Raw genomic sequence first — 19,641 nt, 5'->3', positions numbered from 1 at the left:
ACACACACACACACACACACACACACACACACACTCACACATCCATCCATGCCCTCTTCTTTGCACTTTCACAGCCCACTTCTCCTCCTTGCCCAAAACATACACACACTTTCCTCCTCCGCCTCCCACGAGTCTCTTCTCTCGAGTGCCAAAATAGAACAGAGAGGAAAAAAACTAAAAACTAAAAAAAAAAAAAAAAAAAAAGACAACAACAACAACAACAACAACTACCATTCCAAGCGTTTCTTTGAGTTGTTCTTGTGTGTCGGACATCCATCCTGGAAGCACCCATGAAGCCAGCATGCTCCGCCCTCATAACATGATGTCGCTCATGACGCCTCAACTGAACAGCACCTTGCCCCCTACCACCACCACTCCTCCTCCTCCTCCTCCTCCTCACCACCCCCCACAGAGCTAAACCCGACAAGGATTAACCCCTCTGCAGGTTGGCTACCTACCTACTGTCCTGCCTCTCAACCTACCTAAAAAAAGCCCTACCGCTCATGCCAGCTGCTTTCCTAATTCTGTCATCTCTTCAGCCTGTGGGACTTCATTGATTGTGTGCCATAGTGTTGGGGGCACCTTTCACTCTCCTCACCCCCCCCCCTCTTTCTACTCCCCCCTCACCTTTTCTCTCTTTCTATCCCCCCTCCCCCACCAAACTCTCTCGCTCTCCATTTGATTTTTCTTGATGGGAAAGATTGAAAAACTCCATTTTCTAATGATGATTATTTGTTTGTTTTTTTGTTTAACATCCAAGCCACGCACGCCGACACACGCACCGCCCCTGCGCGGTGGTGTGGGGAGTGTTAACGCACCGTCAGCTGCGCAGCCATCCTCTGTCTTCTTGAACTTTTTGAACTTTCATCACCCCCCACCCCTCATGAACTTTATTGACCTTCTTCCTCCTCCTCCTCCTCCTCCTACCCCCCTTCTGTGTTCATCCAACTGTTTGGACGATAACTCTCCATTCCATCCCCAAAACCTCTCTGAGACTGTGCAATGCTAGCTGATATGATTGGATTTTTTTTGTTTGTTTGTTTGTTGCTCATCATTGGGGACAATTCTCTGAGATATAAGTCGAAAAAGAACAAAAAAATATATATATGAAAGGACGAAAAAAAAAGAAATGCAGACAAACAAAAAAAGAAGAAGGAAAAAAAAAAAACACTAAACAACTGTTTCTCCACAATTTCATTTTTTTTCTCTCTCATTGTAAATATTTTTTGTCAGATTTTTTTGCCGAGCTGTAAAGAGAGAAGTGTTGAGCAGAAAGGGGCCGGCAGCATAAAGAGGTACTAGTGGACGCGGTAGACGATCATTACACTTTTCATCCTCTGTATCCGATAGTTAGGTCTGCCTGTATAATCGGCTATGCTAGTTCTGCTGTGTTAACCTGTGCTGTTGTTATTAGTGTTGATTTACCTACTGTATTTGCTGTTTAGCTTCCATGTTGGTTAGAAAACTCTTTAGATACCTGTGCTCATGGAATAATAATACTAACCTTGAGAAGTAGTCCGAGCCATTCTCAACGTAGGCTTGTTTTTGTACATTTGTTGATGTTTTCCTAACAGTGAGTTGTAGTAGCGCTAGTATCTTTTATCATCAAGCCATAGTTATTGAAAATGCTTGGTCGTGTTAGAGACATATCATCATGGAAAACGGCTCGACTCGGCTCCTCCAGGTTGGAGAAAAAAAAAACCCAGGGAGGTGGACAGAACAAAATAAAAAAATAAATAAAAAAGAAAGATACTAAGCTCCTCCCGGGCTACAAAACGAGGAAGCTGAGCTGCTAACTTTTGTGCAATACAGTCCTAGTTTACATAACATAGAATCATAGTTTAGAGATGAATAACCTCTGCAGGTGCCACTCAACCATCCTGCTACCTGCAGAACCAAACTTGTGGCATATCTCCATATTTCGCCTGTACATCAGAGACATTTTGAAAGTATTACAGTGACTGCGTGAGATTAGACTCCCCCATTTCATCGCATTGCTCTGAGCTCCACTCTTGATTTATGCTGCCTGCCCCATTGCCCTGAGAACACCACATGAGCTATTTATTTCTCAGACTATTATTATTATGATTCTATTAATAAATAACAACGCAACACGAAAAAGGGAACGACTGGAAAAAGGTGAATTAATATTAGTATTGTTTTGTTTTTATTTTTTAGTATTTTAGTGGTTGCTTTTAACAACATTCATTAACTGACTTAAAGAGTATTGAATATTTAATGTAATTGTAGCATTGTGTTTGTAAAGAGAAAAAAAAACCTAGTGAGTTGTGTTTCTTGACTTGTGGATTACCAGTGAAGTGGGCAATCTAGTGCTAATATATATGAGGTCTTTTTTTAAGGATTCTTATTTTGCGACAGCAACAGCAGTCATTATAAATGTTCATTTTAGCATCACCTGTCTTCCGTTGTCTTATTCTTCACCTTCCACCACACTCTGCATCATCACAGTAACACATCGCAAGTCTGGGGGTGGGCAAGAGTGTGTGTTTGTGTGAGTCGTGCCGTGTGTGTGTGTGTGTGTGTGTGTGTGTGTGTGTGTGTGTGTGTGTGTGTGTGTGTGTGTGTGTGTGTGTATGTGTGTGTGTGTTTGCTGAGCAGGTGTGTGTTTGTCATGAATGAATGTGAGTGTAAGTTAACAAACTGTGTGTTTATTTGTGTGTCTATGCAAAACGTGGTAAATTTGTGTGTTCCTGTGTCTGCTCACTTAGTGCATGTGTGCATGTGTGTGTGTTTTGTGTGTGTGTGTGTGTGTGTGTGTGTGTGTGTGTGTGTGTGTGTGTGTGTGTGTATGCTCGCTGGATATGTGAGGGCGGGGTTCAGGGTGGGTGTTCTGTCCAGTGTCCACCAAAAGCTAAAACCTGTCAGGCTTCCATACCTCCTGATGGAACCTCCTGACGTTATAGCTGCAAACCCTCATCATGTGATCTGACTCAACTCGACTGTTCATAACCCCCTCAGTCACCTGACCAACCAAATCAACCAATCACTGTCCACCACTACCGCCTTCCCCTGCGCCATCCTTTGCTGCACACCACGTCAGCCCCATGTGATGTTCTCCATCGATAACATACTACTGTCACAATCTACTGTTACATGCTGACAGATCTGGGGATAAATACTCGTCTAGAATGGACGTTCAAGTGTTCAAACTTGAGGTGCACTTGGTTTTGTTTTTACCATCATGGTGCTTTCACCTTCAAGATTATGAAGGGTTTGCAAATGAAACAAAGCGTTACTTAAGTTGCTCTGAAACAAAGCAAGTGTACCTCCATTTGTTTGATTTATAGAGGGCCATTTCACTCAAAAATAAGTGACGTTTTGTCCAGATTTTGAGATATCTGTCTCTAACTTTTCTGCCTCCACTCCAAAACAATGGAGGTGAATGGAATTTAGTTTGTGGTGCTCGCAGTGTTCTGAGAACAGTTTTTATTGGGACTATTTTGTCTGTAGAAACTAATTCCAATGAAAACTTGATGATGGTGACAAAAATCTCAGAGACAGATATCTAAAAAAACCTATCTGCATAGTTAAATACCACGAGAGTTAAGTGAGAAAATATTTTGCCATTTGGATGAACTGGCCCTTTAATCTGCAAAAGGTGCACTTGTTCTGTTTATTTTCTTCAGCAACCATTTTAAATTCATGTATTTTTCTCCAGAGCTGCATATTACATTCTACTGTTCATACTACTGTACGTGCTGCATACTACCTTACCAGGTCAGAATCCACCTTAACCTGTCTCCATGCCAACCACCAAGGAGCCAGTTGCACAGCAACCAGCTTCCGCCACAACAAACCAACCTACCAACCAACCATCTTCCTCAACCGCCGAGGCCACGCCCACCTGACTATGACCGTTCCATAGAAGAAGAGATAGAGGAAGAGAGAGGATAGGAAGAAGGGATGACAGATGAAAGAGACGTAGTTGTGATTCTCAGGGTGTCTTTTATTGATCTACTGTTCAGTCTGTTCTGCAGTCTCTCACTGGTGTCCTGTTGCCCCTAACTGAGCCCAAAGACGATCATGTCCTTCCATGATAAATTCCTTGTACAATTGATTGACTACTGACCAATTTCCTCTCAATCAGTTGATTGATAGTGTTGATTGACCAATTCTCTTGAGAGACGCTACATAGCCGGTCAGGTGAATGAAGCTAGGCACTGTAACTAATGTTTACAACCCAAATGAGACCAACAACGCTGTTGAAAGAATGTCTAGGACTTAAAAAAAAAAGAGAGACAAATCTCTGAAGAGTACTTATTTCTAAATGATGGAACTTTTCGCTTACTTTCTATGTGACATGAGGTAATGTAATTTTTTTCAATCATTGCATGTGACTATTTTGATTTGCAATGAAACTGTTAGAATGGATGGTACATTTGTGACGTCAGTGCAACGATGAGACGCCGAAGCTAGAAATCAATGTCGGTGTCTTATAAACAGTGTTTTCATGTCGCCGTGAGGAGTGCTTATGGACCAATGAATGCTAAATGTGTGACCATACAAAGCTGTAAAGGTTTTGTTTATTTGTACATGGTTATGGGTAAAATAAACCATTGAAGCAAATTAACATCTTTAGTCTTAAGGAGTAAGCCCACACACATTTGTTTGTAAAGTCAGTGCCAAGCATGGTACTTTGAAAGCTTTGGATAATGCAGTAGATACGCTGTTATGAGGTAAGTTTCAACAGTAAAAGTTGATCCAACATGGCACCTGGTAATGTGCTTCCATTCAGATATTCCGAGGTTTTCTAGGAGGGCTTGATGTAGTCGGGTCAACATGTTAGGGAAGTTCAAGAATTAAATACAATCAGGGTTTGATCCGCTTTCACGCATCACCGTCCTCCCCACGACAGGCATCACAATTAAGAAAGGGTGGGGTTCAACTCTCTGACATATCCATCTACCCACAATCCTCCTGTGCACCAGAGCCATCCGATCAACAAACACCTGCACCCTCGCATCCACCATGATTCCACAAACCAGCCAATCAGCTCCTGTGACTTCTGGCCAAATCGTCTCAGCCCTCTCCAAGCCATCGGCTAAGCGGCTGGTGGCTTTTTGAGCTGGTGTTGCAAATCCCCCTGGGAAATGGAGTCACAATTCACAGCATGGTCCGACCAACCTTTTGTCACTCTCCTCCAACACACCTTTCTCCATATACCACTAAAGAAGTTCCTCCGGCTTCCAGCAAGAAGGTCACAGCGTGTTGTGGTGTTTTATACATACTGTGTATGATAGAGTGTACAATGTCACACTCTCCTGATAAGTTAGGTCACTGCAAACAAGAAGAAAAAAAGACATGGGTCTTCCAGGCAGCTAAAAGTAACCTAAATTTAAAAAAAAAAACTACATTTTTACAGTGTATAAGTCAACTCATATAAACTACACATTTACAAGGTTGTCAAAAAAGAAAAGACCTGGATGTTTATCTATAACTTTTGTACTTAAACTGTAACCATGTTATATAAAAGGGAGATTTTACAGTGGAGAGCAGAGTGTTGTGCTGTGGGTGCAAAAACAATCTCATTGGTTGGCTTAAACCTCATATTGTGGAATGACACTTTTCTGGGTCAGTAATATAAGGTTGAACGAGCCAGCAGCAGATAGGAGACGAGGAAGCTCACATATAGTAGGAGGACAGTAGGAGTTGGCAGATTGAGACAGATGTGGCTCTCTGCCAAGATTTTCTGGCCCCATGAATAAAATGTGAAATGTTCCCATATTGGGCTACATAAAATCTGGGGTGTGTGTTTCAGATGTCTGCTGTAAATAACAAATTAAAGCCAAAGCCCTTAAAAATCCAGATAAAACAATGTGAATTTCTAAATACACACATGGAGGAGAACTATACAGTGCCTTCATCTGTGCCATGCACGGCTTTAGAGATCATAATGCACTATGGATTATTAAACTCGAAAGATAAAGAACCCATGAAAAAGAAAATCAAAAAACTTCATTTGAATTATCTCTCTAATTCAAACTAATCATTCAATATTCTTTATCAAAAAGAAGTTTGCATTTGGCACAGAAAAACAAATGATGAGATTATGTTTTTTCATTTTTTTATGTATTAAGGTCATACATGTATTATAATCTGCCTTTTTTCTACCACACCTGGCCATATCTTTAGACACACCTGTCAATATAGGCAGTGGTAAAGAAAGATTAGAGGATAAACACATGAAGCTGCATTGGCTAAATCAGCTCTTGTTTAGGTATGAATTAGTGAGTCTGTCATTTAGCCTGTAACATCTCAATCCCAGCTAAACTATACTAGACTGTAGCTGAACCAATATGATAAGCAGCAACATGTCAAACTGCCAACATCTTCTTAGTGGTGAACACGCAGGAAAAAGCAGAGCAATTGTTCCTAAAGTGTGGTGCCGGTGTTGTGATGAATGTTAATGTGCCTTAGAACAGCTCCCAACGGTGCTGTAGGTTGTGTCAGAACCACAACGGCCTCTGAGGATACAGGAGGTAAGTTGCTCAGAGTGGTTTCATAAACTACAGTAAGAGAGATGTAAAATGGTATTTTTGTGTAAGAACATGACTGCAAAACCTCCATGTAAACACATGATGTATCTAAGAACCGACAGAAGGTGCTGCCGTTTGCATTTTGTCTTCTCCAATGTCCTGCACATCCCACATGGAGAGATTACAGTTGAACTGTGCTTCTGCATGGACAGTACATTTAGATTAAAAAATTGCTCTCTGAAAGCAGCTCAGATCATCAAAACAATGAACGATGTAGCAGATTAAAGTCAAGGAAAGTAAGAAAGCTCCTCATACCAGTGCTACAACACACCTTGTCCATTAGGAAAACATAACCTTTTTATGTATTCAATCATGTTCCTGTATTTAAAATATTGGCTACAGTTAAGTATTGAATGTACAAGCTACATGAGAAACATGTTTTCAGCAGATTAACACAAATAAAGTTTTATGAATACATCAACTAAATTCTTCAGTAATTTAACTATTTAACTTAAGTATTTTAATTTTTTACCCATCTTGTAATATAGACATTTTTCAACACAATCCACAGTGTAACTGGAGGTATCTATAATGTGTGTCTCGCCCTTTTAAAGTAACTGTTAGGTGCCACAATACAGTAATCTGCAAATCCCCAGAACTGTTTTCAAGGTGTTTCAGTGTCTTTCAGTCTCTGTTGACCTACTTTAGTGCAGAAGGCTGAAGCCTGTACAGATTCAGCAGCTGTGTGAGCCACAGAGGAGCCTATGTGACAGCTACCATGATAAACTAGCTGTGCTCCTGTAGGCCTTTCAACATATAGATCACAGACTCTGAATCTAGGGCGCTCGGGTGGCGCTCATGCTACCGCTGTGGTCGCTTATTAGCTGCTGAAATTATTAAAAAGTTTCAGAAACACAAAATCTTGAGCTTTCCTGCCACCGCAGACAGTCAGATTGATTTAATTAATAATCATATTCAAAATTTGCCCAGGAAATGTCTCGGCTGCTTTAACTTCATGCTAGCTAGTGCTAGCTAGTTATCTGTCTTTGTGAGCGCTACGGCAAATAGCACACCTCTCCACTTAGAGGCTGTGTATTGATTTCCCTCCCTCCTCATCTGTTCCTTTCACTTTTTTTGCATGTTCCCTCGTTTATCTAAGAATAGAATATCTCAGTAAACCCCAAAGGAGATTCCCAGGTTGCTCCTGTGAAGTGTGGTGGATGTAGGAATGAAGATAAATTGGATAGCCTCACTTCTTTCAGAGAAGGAGTGCTTCCAATGCACATGCAGCCTGTACTTGGCCTTTGTGGGCGTTGTACTGTATGTTCCAGTTTTCCCATTGGAATATAAAGCTGTGGCCTTGTTTTTGAGGATTAATGTGGACATCCATGGTGGAACCTTTTGTAAGTAGGCCAGTAAATGTTTGAGTTGTCCACCAGGTTTAGAGTGTATCTGAACTAAACCAAAGCCTGCAACAAAGCAAAGAAAATCATCCTACTGTACTGTAACAGTGCAGGTATGACAAACTGCAGTGCAGTGTTAGAAACATACAGATGTATTGTAATTCCATGGTACAGGCAGGCATAAAGGGGCACACTGAACCTAGAGCGCATTAGAGCGAATTATTTATGTTGTGGGACCATGAATACTGGATGTCTCTCTGCCCTGCATCCATGAACACCCTTACTGTCCCTGGAGAAAACCCTGGAGAAAACCCTGTTTACAACCGGCATGCAAGGTTTCAGAGGGCACTACTGTCCAACATTAACAAGTGATACGTCAGCATCCCTTCGAAACTGTTAACGTTTATTAGTAGTCGTTATAATTACTAATGTAATGAATCCCTCTGAGTATTCGGGGTTCTCGATGGAGGAGCAAGAATACAGCATTTGTGTTTTTAATAGTTGAGGGTAAAGAAAAACATCAGGATGTGTGGCTTCTTTAACTCACACTGGAGGGATGAAATACGTACCGACTTTTTAGTGTAGGGGTGTCAAACATACGGCCTGTGGGCCAGAAATGGCCCGCCAAAGGGTCCAATCAGGCCCACTGGATGACTTTGCAATGTGTGAAATCTGCAGAGAAGTAATTAATTCCAATTGCAAATGTACCACTTTAATCTCAGAGAATATCCAAGTTCTTTTTCCGTAAATTTACGACTTTAATCTTAGTAAGTTTTTTTCTCAGAATATTACCCCTCTCTCCCAGGTCCGTAACATTCTTTTTTTTCCTACAATGGCTTTTGAACGCTGTCTTTGCAGAAGCAACTTGCGTTTGCCAACATCAAGCTGACAAGAAACTCTGTGGCAGACAAAGTTTCCGATCTTTCTGGAGTGGTTTACTGGTCTAGCCCATTTGAGATCAAATTAGGGGTATGTGGCCCATGAACTAAAATGATTTTGACACCCCTTTTCTAGTGCGACCACTTCTTTCGATATGCACTTCATGCTGTCGTTTTATCATGAGGGGAGAACTCTTCCCACCACTACAGCAGCAAATGACTTGCAATCAATAGACTAAATGGCAATCGGTCCTAGCAATGGAAGGTCAATGTCAGAAATAGCAACATCATGATATTCTAATGCTAATTCATTATGGGGGAGGTCAATCATATATGTCATATCACAGTGATACATCTAAAGCTCCAGTTTGCTCTACATTAGAAAGAACTGAGGCTGGTTGCTAAATCATTAATCTAGCGTGCTCTCAAATGTAATTATTTTGCAAGTCCAGGAATCCATTTATCTTATTTGGGGGATACAATTCTTCAAATGTTAATATCACTTGCCTCTCTTTCTCCTATCTATAGCAGTACTATCATCTATATATTTGTCTCTTCAGTGTACATGCAATTAAAGCACTTATAAGCTTGCTATAACTCAATGGTCAATTACAGCTCAAATATGTTATGAACATGTCTGCACTGTGTGATTACAGAAAACACACATCTCAACCTATTTACACTGAGCAATGCTATGCCACCTTACCAAGACAAATCTCCGTCATTACTGTTCACAGCAATCAACCAAATAATGGCCACCGCCACTTTCCACTCTCTGCAATTTTGTCTGTATTTATCCATCACACCTCTCTTCTGTGACAGCCTGCCTTACTTTACGTTGCCTTACGCAGTATGAGAGTGGTGGGGCGTTTGCCAGCACAAACAGCAGATGTTTTGAATCTAAAAGATACACAATCACTTAATTCTTGGCAATTCACATGCTGAGCAACGCAGTCTGATTGAATCCACAGTAGGAAGGCAGGATCGCTTGAAGGGTTTCTTTCCAATGAGCTTTATTTAACAAATCTGAAACGTGTATCTCAGTGAGTAATGCAGACGACATTATTTGCTCTTTTATGATATCACTCTAATGCCCTGCAGGTCTTTTTAAGGAAAGAGCAGAGAGAGATATTAGAATAACAATTCACAATTTGTTACTGCTCTCTATTTTTCACTTTAAATCAGTCACAAGAAACTTTTTTTCTCCCTCTTGTAAAGACATATTACATATTTAGTACCAGCAAAGATAATTGGATGAATCAGTTCAGAAGCTGCTGCAATAAAAGTGCTTGTTAAGCGTTTTGGAATAAAACCCTTCAAGTGCTATGAAGATTTTTGCTCTTTTAGAAATGAAGAGTTATTGTATGCCAAACTCCATTTGCTTCAAAGAAAGCACGCTTTAATGCAATATATTTTATATGAAATTTAAACATTGATTCAGAGTTTAATGAGATATTGGCTTTTAAAAATATGTATATCATTTGTATGATAATGCCATTTTAAATTAAAATGAATATTTTTGGCAACTAAAGAGAATTTGTAGTTAAGAAAAGAGCTTGACTTCTAGTTTTGAAAAGAACTATCTGACTGCATGTGTCACATACAGTCTGCAGGTTTTAACAAAAAAAAGTGAATTCCTCTGAAATGTAAGTTTTGTCACACAAAGTCCTAGAGCCGAAAGAGAGAAGATGATTTGAAAAACTTTGAAAAAAACTGAATTAATATCCAGCAGATGTAAGCTGCATTTCACCAAACATCTCCCAACAGTGACACATTTTCCTACAATGACACCTCAAAATATTTTAAGTGACCTCAAAAGTGAAATACACACTTGTTGATATATATATATATATATATATATATATATATATATATATATATATCAACAAGAGAAATGACTGATCTGGTTGCACTAATGAGATTAGAGCAACTAGGTACACTGTAAACCTTTGGTGTAAATTTACAGCTCAAATCTCACAGTTTCTTACCGTTTTAATGTTACATTACATGTATACAGGATCATACTGTAAATGGCAATGCATTCTGGGAGAAAATAATATCACAGCACTATCTGCAAATGTTAGAGTAAGAAACTATGTGTCTATTTACAGTACAATACCGTAACATTTAAAAACAGTATGCATACTGTAAATCAACAGTAGTTTACTGGCGAAGCTGCCAGTATATTGCTGTAAATTTACAGTAAAAATGTTTTACAGTGTATGTTTCATGTTAGAGCCATTAGAAATATTAAGTTCCACAGAATCGTTGGATCCTGATGTTAATTTATTTCTAAATTGCTCCTCATCGTCTTTCATCCATAACTCTTCTCTGTTTTACAGAACGGCAGTCAGCTGAGCTAAATAATGAACAATGATTGTACTTTTTGTATGCCGTTTGTTCTGCTGTGATAACATTTCTAACTCAAACTTACAGATGTACATTTATTTGCCATTATTCTAGATGTTCCCAAAAGAAGACATATTTGAGATTTATTGAATGTTTATTATATGTGTGAAAAAAAAAATCATATATACAGACCATAAGTTCTATTAACTGCATTGCAAAAGTTGTGATTTTTAAAAGCACTGTAGCGTGTACAGTGATTTCTTTATCAATTTTATGGTACATAATATGTTCTGCAATCTTGCAGCTGTTGTTCCTTTTCTTTTGTTTGTGTTCTGGAGCCTATGCTTTAATAAATACATTTTCTATGGTACAAAGGGAAGCCTAGTACGCAGTGCTTGATGTGTCTAACTGGTGTTGTTGTGGATGGCGGCAAAACCAGAAGGCAAATAAGTTCTGCTCCCTTCTTCTTCTGGTGTCTTTTTTTTTATTTACAAACAACATAAAAAAAATACTCTCTACATATTCTGTCTGCCTCTTATTTCAGTACATAAAGCTCTTTTCCATTCTATTTCTACTCTTGCGCTCAGATTTCTGTCTTCTTGTGATGTTTTCAGGAAAGAAAATGGAGCTTGTGTTGCACTGAAGGTAAGACACATCTGGATGACAGCTAATGCTTAAAGCTGCTCTAATCAACATTTTAGAATGATAATGGATGAAGTGACTGCATGTAATGTGAAAAGGGTCACTCGAGTATTTGTAACTGTATTTGTATTTATTATAAGTATCCCCATTAGCTGACGCCTAGAAAACCAGCTATTCTTCCTGGGCTCCAAAACAACATTTAATCAGACAATATTAAAGCATTTCATGACACATACAGAAAGAAAATAAACATAACAATATCTGTGTATAAAACTAAATAACAAGGAAGCAACCAAAATAAAAATAAAAACAACAACAAAAAAACCAAGCAAATAAAGAAATATATTGAAACAAAGTAATATATAACTGTATATTACATAGCTAACACCAAGGTAGTTCACATTGACAAAGAGGGAAATAAAATATTTTCAACCACACAATAAGATAAAAAACCTCATGATAAATAATTTTAGTGAAGGTAAGATTTGACTTTTTTAAAACATACCTTTCCTGTGATAAAACGTATGTTACTTGGGATATTGTTCCACAAGGAACAGTGAGTGACGAGCCCACAGAGAGTTATCAATTTCCTTCAGCTCTGCAGAGCATTTCAGCATCTTTTAGCTCATCATTTGGGTTTTACAGTCGGAAACTTTACTGTTTTGCTTCACTCCCACTCATCAGCGTTGCAGCTGTGTTCAGTGAAAAGCTCTAAAACTCACTTCACTTCTCTAAAACGCTTCCTTCCCTGCAGTAAAAACAACAGAGTTTAACGACAAGCTGGTTTAAAAAAAAATTAAGCATTAACAGCTAAAGAGGGGTTTGTGGAGAGCAAAACAGCTAAAAAAAGAGCGTGTATTGATCTTGTGTTCATCAGGTGGACGTAAACACAACCCCAAATGAATGCCGATATTATTCCGTTCAACATATAAACTTCATAAGCCGATAATGTCAATTTTGTGTTTACACGCTGCCCCCAAGAGGCAAAAATAAATCTAATTAATACAGGTTTAGGGAGAGAAGTTTTTTTAAAAGAAAAGGAGCATTCCAGTTCTGTTGCACGCACTGCTAAACTAAAGATTGCACTCTGTAGAAACCTGATAAAACAGTCAGCAGCTTCAACCGCTTCAGTCATTTCACTTTTGAAGTCTGGGTCAGTTATGGAGGAATTTTGTTGCAGCGTTTTATTCCCAGTAGCAACAACAATGTGTTTTGAATTTCCTACAACTCTGAATTGTACCTCTGACCGGAGTCTTCTTATTGATAACAGCAGATGTTGCCCGTGTGTATTGTAGTATTTCGAGCTATCCGCTATATGCCAAACTGAAAGAAAAGAAAAACATCAGACATAATGTTGAAATGATAATTGATCACAATTACATACAATTACATTATCATTAAATTAACATGGAGGATCCTCCCACTTTACATCTTTACAACATGTGATTATATAGATTATATAGTTTTATTGTTCCAACATCGTGACATAAATACTATTTCACTGTCTCTGTATAACAGAGGGTGAGACAATGTTTCCTTTACAAACAAAAAATGACAAATTTTTTGTAATTTTTGTCGGTTGGGAATTTACTAAGTCCTCCAGAGCTGCAGTGCAGGATGAACTCTGATTTAAATTGGAATAAGTGTTGTGCTGCAGCTGAAGCAGAGAGCAGCATCCAGAGCTGCTGTGTGGGCTGACGAGGACAGATTAGCATAATGAGGATACAGGCAGCTCCTATAGGTAATCTTATGAACATACAAATGTGAACTGAGAGCAGTGTATCAGGCTGAGTGTGAATGAGATTGTGCGAAGAAGATGGCAAAGAGAAATTAGTATTGCAATCCTAAATTTGTCTTTCTAAGACAGACAGAGACTAGTCACAGTGTTTCTGTGTGTGATTGCCTCCATCGCAATATTTTTATGGGTTTTTTTTATGTATTCATTCTGTCACTGTAAATCTTTGATGTAAGTTTACAGCTAAAATCTCACAGTATCTTACCGTTTTAATGTTATACAGGATCATACTGTAAATGGCAATGCATTCTTGGAGAAAATATTGATATTACAGCACTATCTGTAAATGTGATGATGGGATGATTTCAGGTATTTACTGTTTATACCAATGCATCTTGGGAAAATAAAGGAAAAGGTAGGAAGTACACTGCAGCCAGTATATTACAGTAAATTCAAATAATACAGTAAGAAACTATATGTCTTTTTACAGTAAAATACCTTAAACTTTAAAAACAGTATGCTTACTGTAATTAAACAGTAGTTTACTGGCAAAGCTGCTGCCAGTATATTACTGTAAATTTACAGTAAAAAGTTTTACTGTGTAGAATTGGATGTGACACATTTTTTACTATCCAACCGGAGTACAGCAGTGTTCCAGTAACTCAAATCTACGCTGAACCTCTAACCAACATAAGGTTATTTTAGGTTACTTGTTTAATGGAAACATAGTCTTCTTGTAATTATTATAATCATTCATTGATTTGGTTCCGATTTTATTATAAAACAGCAATGAAATGTATGTTCTGTATAAGACACGTTTCACTTTAATACTATTCATGAGTTGGGAAAGGCTGAGGCTCAAGCTAATCTGTAAATTGAAACATTACATGAACCGATTCATCTCCCCCAAATTAGCTCCATGCTAACGATACAGCGAGTTCCTCGCAGTAACGGATCCTCTGCATGATTTTACATTGACATATTGCTCATTTAGGAGACAGACTTTTCCATCTGTCACAGGTCGCTGATCTGTACCGCAATAAAACAAAAACTGTATGTAGGCAATACCACCGGCTGAAAACATGAACAGAAATGTTCAAAAATTAATACATTTACAAATAAATATACACACATACATGTTACATTCACATAAAAATAAATCCATTCCCCAGATAGACAACCAAAAACTCATAGAGAAGCTTAGACATGTTACATCAAAGGGTACAATATAGAACAAAGGTAAGTTATTATTTATATATATATTATATATATATATATATATATATATATATATACACATATATTGCTAAAAGCAACATCAGGATTGTCTCATTGTTCTAGAAACAAAAATGTAAGTTATGAGAATAATTTGAAAGATATTATCACATAAAAATGATATACTGTACATACAGTAGTGACTTAAAAAAAATTAAGAGAATTGTCCCTCTGGGACGGGGAGAGAGCGCTCTGCCTTTTTATTACCACGAGTTTACAGACACGTCTCTGCTGATTGGGTATCACCTGTGACCTGAGCCAATAAACTAGAGACACACCCACCAAACGAGAGAAAACATATCTCAAACATAGACTTAATATTTACAGTCTATGATCTCAAAGCAGGCACACCGTTTCAACGGTGCACACTGTGTGCAAACGGTGTTCAACTGAGATTGAACGTCTCTCTCTCACTCTCTCTCTCTCTCTCTCTCTCTCTCTCTCTCTCTCTCTCTCTCTCTCTCTCTCTCTCTCATTTGCTTTTCTTTTAGCATTGTTTCTGTATTTGCAGCGTGTTTGTGTATTTGGTTGTGTTGTGTGTATTTGCAGTGCGTTTGCTAAATGCTGCTCATCTGTTGTCAAATTAATGTTAGATGTTTTCTTAATTTGCTTGTCTATTTGCATGTGTTTCATTAAGTTGCAGTGCGTTTGCCCCTGTCGGCCACCGTATAAAAGTAATGTAAAGTTTGTAACAAATAAGTAATGTAACAAAAGTCGGAAAGTTGGAACAGCAGGTTGGATGTTTTCAATGTGGATTTCTGTCTGAGAGAAGCTTGGGGAAATAGGAAATAGGAAAGTTTGCTAATAAATTCACAAAACGCAACGCGGTGATGTCTATTCTGTGGGTATGTGACTGCAAACTTAACTAAAGAATTGGAAATAAAGAACGAGCCAAGACTAACTGTCCCTACTGCTGACAGAAGTGGATTTAATACAAGATTTGATTTGGCCACTACAGGAGAATTCAAAATACAACCCTAACCACTAAGCCATTCCCCTTATGATAAGACTATGGGATTTATTTTCTTATTTTAGATATTTTTATGACCAAAGGCTTCCTCTGTGATAACCAGAAGAACCTCTTGCAGGTGTAGCTTACGGAGTCATTTTTAATCACAGTGCAGCAGCCTCTCGATACGTTCGGCTCTGCCCAGCGGGGCGGACTATCCACCTGTCTCTGAGACCCCCAAAACATCACGCCAGCCCTGTCGGGAGACATTAGACTATCCGTGATGTATGGAAGTCAGCCAGAGAACAAAAAAACCCACAGCAGAACGTCCTGACTGCCTCAGGCTGCTACACATCACAGTCACAGTGGAACAACAAAACACACACGAGTCACTTCTCTCTCTCACGGTTACTTTTTGTTTTGTGTGTGAACATTTGTTTCAACATCTGCCAACTGATGGAAAAATAACATCTGGCACTGATGGACCCCAGAGAGTGTTTTTGGTGTGTTATTTCATCATTCATCATTGCATGAATCTCAGAATTGCTTTTTTTTGGTGGTATTTTCTGCTATTGGTTTGTCTCATGCAAATCTGAAACCTTTAAAAAATGAGCGGTCAAAACAAGGTGACAAGTTTGTCAGCTCAAAAGTAAACTGAGGAGCAATAAAGGCGATGAAGTAAAAAAGGTGAAAATAAGATTCTGTTTCTTAGTAGTCTCACATTGCCAGACCTTTGTCCACAGCGCTGTGGAGGAGGGTCTGGCGAGTCCACATAGCATTCTGGGATGGGAGAAAAACATGCTCTGGTTTATTGGCATTTCTTTAAACCAATCACAATTGTTATGGGCGGCACTAAGTGCCGGACGGAGCATGTGTACGTTCAAAAGTTGTTTTAGTCGTGCAACAGAAAACTCAGATATGACAGATAGTCTAGCTAGCTGTCTGGATTTACCCTGCAGATATCTGAGGAGCAGTTAACCATAGTCCTCATAAATCCATCAGAGTTTAGAATTACAACACAAAGAAAGCGCAAGGTGACGGATGGCCCGCCGAAATGAGGGACGTCCGGCGGAATTTCCGGTGGCACCTGAACAATCCCGGAAATGAAATGTCGTCAATAGTTTCATAGTACTAACTAGTTCTTCTACATATAATACAGGTGATCCCACCTTTCACACTGTATGCAGTTTTACCCAGAGATCTTATGAAAATGTTTTGTGTCAGGTGACAGCAGCAGCCAACGTTGATATTCTGTCAAAACTATTCTTGCAAAGCAAGACATCCATCCATCCATCCATCCATATCAAATGGTTATATTGTAAGATTTGTTGGCAAAATCCTATGCTCTTTAAGTCAAGTCAAGTCAAGTCATCTTTATTTATATAGCACATTTAAAGCAGCATAAGCTGACCCAAAGTGATTTACAAGCAGGGCAGATGGGGAGAAGTATGCCTCGATACATAGATAAACAACAGCAGGCTACATAAATAAAAAACTACATAACAAACACAACATCATAAAACAACTTGCATGGTAAAACCAACTTCAAAAAAGAACAAAGTTAGAAGAGTGAATTAAATCAGCAATAGCTTAAAAGCAGTATAGGGAATAAAAAGACAGATGAGGAGTTGGGAGCTTTACGGGAGCTCTAAAAGAATCTGAGCAACAAGAACTCTGCTGAGAGCATGAATCCCCTCTAAACAAACAACCACATGAACATAAAGATCCTAGTCGAGAATCCCTGTATGTGCCAAGAAACAAAACACATAGGAAGGTTGGTACAGTAACAAACAGCGTTGTCGTGATGCTTTTAAAAAGCAGCTGAAGACTCACTTGTTTAAACTGGCTTTTATCTCATGTTTGTAAATTTGTGTTTTCAAGTCTTGTTAATTTTTCATTGGTAATTTATTTCTTTTGCTTGCTCATTTTACTGTTTGGGTCTTATTTTAACAATGTTATCGTGTAAAGGTCTTTGCAGCTTTGTCTGTAAAAGGTGCTGTCAAATAACTTTAATAAGAAGTATGTGTCTGTTGCTTTCCTCCCTTTCTTCCGTTACATTACATGTCATTTAGCTGACGCTTTTATCCAAAGTGACTTACAATTGCTGTATATGTCAGAGGTTGCATGCCTCTGGAGCAACTAGGGTTAAGTGTCTTGCTCAGGGACACATTGGTTGATGTATCACAGTGGGATTCGAACCAAAGGCATGTGTCATATCCACTGCACCATCACCACCCACCACACCACTTTTTCTTCTTTCTTGTCAATGGGCAATGGAAGAGGACAGAAGAAAGAGACAAAACGTCAGGACTGAGTGGGATTCGAGACGGATTTGGTTATTTCGTGGTGACCTTGAAGTGCCGTTGAATCTCTGCATACCTCTGCTCTGCTTTTAAGTTATTACGGTCCCGAGTCATTTAATAACTGTATGACAATCTGATCAGGCTAAGTGCTTGGAAATAAAGAGGATGAAATGCAGCTTTCTTTAGTCCTCCGGGCCAGACATTCCCAAATGCAAGTAACAAGTAAATTTCATTGGGAAAAATTCATCGCTGAGAAATGAACAAAAATATAGTCTGGAATAGTATATTATACTAGCTTAAAACTTAAATAGTCTATAACTAAAGAGCGAATCGGCAACCAGATTGTGAGAGTGTCTCTTCTTTTCAACAGCGGATGACCAAACAGAGGCTGAACAACTGCTCCTTTAATTGGAAAAACACAACCTGGACTAAAAATGAATGAAGGGAAAAAAAGTTTTCTAAAAAATCTTTAGACTATCATCTGAGTGGGATCTTCTGCATCAGACAGTTTGGGAAATACCACTCATGTCTGTAATGTTGCGCTTAATATGAGGCCAAAGCTGGTTAGCTTAGCTTAGCATGACGACTGGATAAAAGAGGGAAACAGATCAGATTCAGATACAACTACAAATGGCTGGAACTCAAAGGCATGAGGCACGAGGCAACTGTGACAAACTGGCAATGAGTGTATGGAAAAGGGCGGGGTATAAACTGCAGGGCTGATGAGGGAAGTGGAAACAGGTGAGAGAGTAGGCGGGGAAGGTCAGGTAACTGCAGGGCTGATTAAGGAAGTGGAAAGAAGTTAGTAGATGGGTGTGGTAGTCAGGTGATAGGAAAAGGAGGAAAATCTGAGGGCACCTGGCCACTTTTAGCCCGAGTTAGTTTTTTTTAAAGATACTTTTTTTGGCATTTAGGCTTTTATTGTAACAGGTTAGACATGACTGAGCCTCTATATAAACGTAGCACAAAAAGTAAGGAAATTTGTGTTTGGTAGATTATTTCTCTGTGGTAACAATGCTTTTTGGCAATAAATCTTATACCGTTGGAAACCTTATACCTGTTTAGTTTCCTTTCAAATGGTGGTCCATTTGTAAGGAACATTTATTTGTGGGATGAGCAGCAGCGCTGAGTATGTGGTTTGCGCCCATGAGAAATTTGCCAAATCTTCTCTGCCATTGACTCGTTTGGTGTTTGGTGGATTGGATGATTGAAATTTGAAGAAACAAGACATATTGGCAATTTAACGTGTGGAAGAACCATACACAGCCACAACAGCCTGGCACCTCCTCCTCATGCTGGTCACCAGCCTGGTCGCACACTGCTGTGGGATGGCATCCCATTCTTCAACCAGCATTTGTCGCAAGTCAGCCAACGTGGTTGTGTTGGTCACTCTGGCACAAACAGCACGCCCAAGCTGATCCCACAAGTGTTCAATGGGGTTGAGGTCAGGACTGCTGGCAGGCCATTCCATCCTCTCTACTCCCACATTCTGGAGGTCTCTGATAACCCCCCCCCCCCCCTGTGGGGGCGAGCGTTGTCATCTTGGAGGATAGAGTTCGGTCCCAGACTGTAGAGATATGGGATTGCCACTGGTTGCAGAATCTCATCTC

General features: G+C 39.2%; 1 long non-coding RNA gene across 1 annotated transcript; it reads left to right on the top strand.

The window, feature by feature from the left end:
* Nucleotides 1-7,883: 7,883 nt before the first annotated feature.
* LOC118495135 lies at nt 7,884-10,247 on the top strand. The gene is made up of 2 exons (XR_004897454.1): nt 7,884-8,633; nt 8,673-10,247. It is a non-coding gene; the product is annotated as an uncharacterized LOC118495135 (long non-coding RNA).
* The last annotated feature ends 9,394 nt before the right edge of the window (nt 10,248-19,641 follow it).

Source organism: Sander lucioperca, chromosome 5, assembly GCF_008315115.2.
Source record: "Sander lucioperca isolate FBNREF2018 chromosome 5, SLUC_FBN_1.2, whole genome shotgun sequence".
NCBI lineage: Eukaryota > Metazoa > Chordata > Actinopteri > Perciformes > Percidae > Sander > Sander lucioperca.
This window is presented reverse-complemented; position numbering and strand designations above follow the sequence as displayed.